A 2,632-nucleotide genomic window follows, 5' to 3' on the forward strand; every position below is an offset into this window, starting at 1 on the left:
CGGCCGGGGACATCAGGTCTACCCCGGCTGCGGCCGGGGACATCAGGTCTACCCCGGCTCCGGTCGGGGACATCAGGTCTACCCCGGCTCCGCCCGGGGACATCAGGTCTACCCCGGCTGCGGCCGGGGACAACAGGTCTACCCCGGCTCCGGCCGGGGACATCAGGTCTACCCCGGCTCCGCCCGGGGACATCAGGTCTACCCCGGCTCCGGTCGGGGACATCAGGTCTACCCCGGCTCCGCCCGGGGACATCAGGTCTACCCCGGCTGCGGCCGGGGACATCAGGTCTACCCCGGCTGCGGCCGGGGACATCAGGTCTACCCCCGCTGCGGCCGGGGACATCAGGTCTACCCCGGCTCCGCCCGGGGACATCAGGTCTACCCCGGCTGCGGCCGGGGACATCAGGTCTACCCCGGCTGCGGCCGGGGACATCAGGTCTACCCCGGCTGCGGCCGGGGACATCAGGTCTACCCCGGCTCCGGCCGGGGACAACAGGTCTACCTCCGCTGCGGCCGGGGACATCAGGTCTACCCCGGCTGCGGCCGGGGACATCAGGTCTACCCCGGCTCCGGTCGGGGACATCAGGTCTACCCCGGCTCCGCCCGGGGACATCAGGTCTACCCCGGCTGCGGCCGGGGACAACAGGTCTACCCCGGCTCCGGCCGGGGACATCAGGTCTACCCCGGCTCCGGCCGGGGACATCAGGTCTACCCCGGCTCCGCCCGGGGACATCAGGTCTACCCCGGCTCCGGCCGGGGACATCAGGTCTACCCCGGCTGCGGCCGGGGACAACAGGTCTACCCCGGCTCCGGTCGGGGACAACAGGTCTACCTCCGCTGTGGCCGGGGACATCAGGTCTACCCCGGCTCCGGTCGGGGACAACAGGTCTACCCCGGCTCCGGCCGGGGACATCAGGTCTACCCCGGCTGCGGCCGGGGACATCAGGTCTACCCCGGCTGCGGCCGGGGACATCAGGTCTACCCCGGCTCCGGCCGGGGACAACAGGTCTACCCCGGCTCCGGCCGGGGACATCAGGTCTACCCCGGCTCCGGTCGTGGACATCAGGTCTACCCCGGCTGCGGCCGGGGACATCAGGTCTACCCCGGCTCCGGCCGGGGACATCAGGTCTACCCCGGCTGCGGCCGGGGACATCAGGTCTACCCCCGCTGCGGCCGGGGACATCAGGTCTACCCCGGCTCCGGTCGTGGACATCAGGTCTACCCCGGCTCCGGTCGGGGACATCAGGTCTACCTCGCTCCGGGGTCCGCCGGGGGCCGGCCTTGCCCCCTGGTGGCGGGCGCCGGCCGGGGACATCAGGTCTACCCCGCTCCGGCGGGACTTAGTGCAATTTCGGCGCCGGCCGGGTAGACCTGTTGTCCCGGCCGTCTGCGGAAGTTCACCAAGGGGTCGCTGTTGTCGGCCGCCTCCGGCTGCGTCATGGTAGGAGGCGGCCTGCGTTGGCGCCCCTCCCCGGTCGAGCTGCATTGGTCCTCTTGGAGGCCTGGCCGGCTTTGGACTCGTCTGTCCGTCTTATGGGAGCGAGGTGACGGGCCGCATCCCCGCAGGTTGACCCCGTACCTGCGTCCGAGGCGGAGCGGAGCGGCCGCGCGTGCGGTCGCCAGGGCCAAGCGAGTGCCGCCTAGCCGGGACGAAGCGCGCGTGCCTTTGTGTCCCGGCTCCCGTCCTTCCCAGGGAAAAGTGGGTCCAGTTGGCGAGGCGAGAGAGAAGGGGCCGCGCGAAAGAGGCGGATCCGCGGAGGCGAGAGAGAAGGGCCGCGCAAGAGCGGATCCGGAGAAGGCCGAGAGAGAGAGCAAGAAGGGGGCGAAAGACGATCCGAGAAAGCTGCTCGCCGGCCCCGAGGCGAGGCGGGGAGAGAGAGCCGAGAGAGCGAGAGCGAGCCCAGAGAGAGAGTTGCCGAGAGAGAAGAGAGAAAGAGAAGCCGCGAGCAGCGTGTCCCGCTCCGGCCCGGCTTCTGCCGGTCGATTGGCCACGGGGGGGGGCGGCCCCCCCCGGGCACCGGTGGCGGGCGAGGCGGCGGCGCCTCGTCCCTTTTCTGCCCGGCCTTAAGCCGGGGGCCCGCTCGGCGGGCGCGGTTTTGGGCCCGTCGGTCCGCCTCGGCGGTGGCGGCGGTGCTCGGCCCGCGTTGGAGAAGCCGTCCCCCTCCCTCGGCCTTAAGCCGGGGACCCGCCTTGTGGCGGGCAGAATTTTTGGGCCTAGTTCTTTTTTTTTTTTTTTTTTTTTTTCGAACTTGCCGGGCCCGGCACCCGACGGAGAGCCCCCCGGACTGGTCCTGGGCGAGGCGGCGGCGCCTCGCCTACCTCGGTCGTGGCCGGATCGACTGAGCCGCTTGTGCCGGGCGGGGCCGGCTTTGCCGCTTTGCCGGGTCGGTTGCTTTCGGTTGAGGCGGGCGGAGTGTGGGGGGCACCCGCCAGGCCTCCTCCGCGGGCCTTGTGTCTTTTTCTCTGGCGGCCCTAAGCCGCGGCACTGAGGAGCGTTGCGACGACAGCGCGAGGCGGGATGCCGGTGAGTCCGTGGTGGGGAGGCAGTTGAGGCCCGTCACTCGGCCCCCCCGCTGCGGGCCCCTGGCCCCGTGGCCCCCGTGGCTAGCACGGGGCGTTGCGAACGCGCCTC

Source organism: Agelaius phoeniceus, unplaced genomic scaffold, assembly GCF_051311805.1.
Source record: "Agelaius phoeniceus isolate bAgePho1 unplaced genomic scaffold, bAgePho1.hap1 Scaffold_109, whole genome shotgun sequence".
In the NCBI taxonomy this organism is placed as follows: Eukaryota; Metazoa; Chordata; class Aves; order Passeriformes; family Icteridae; genus Agelaius; species Agelaius phoeniceus.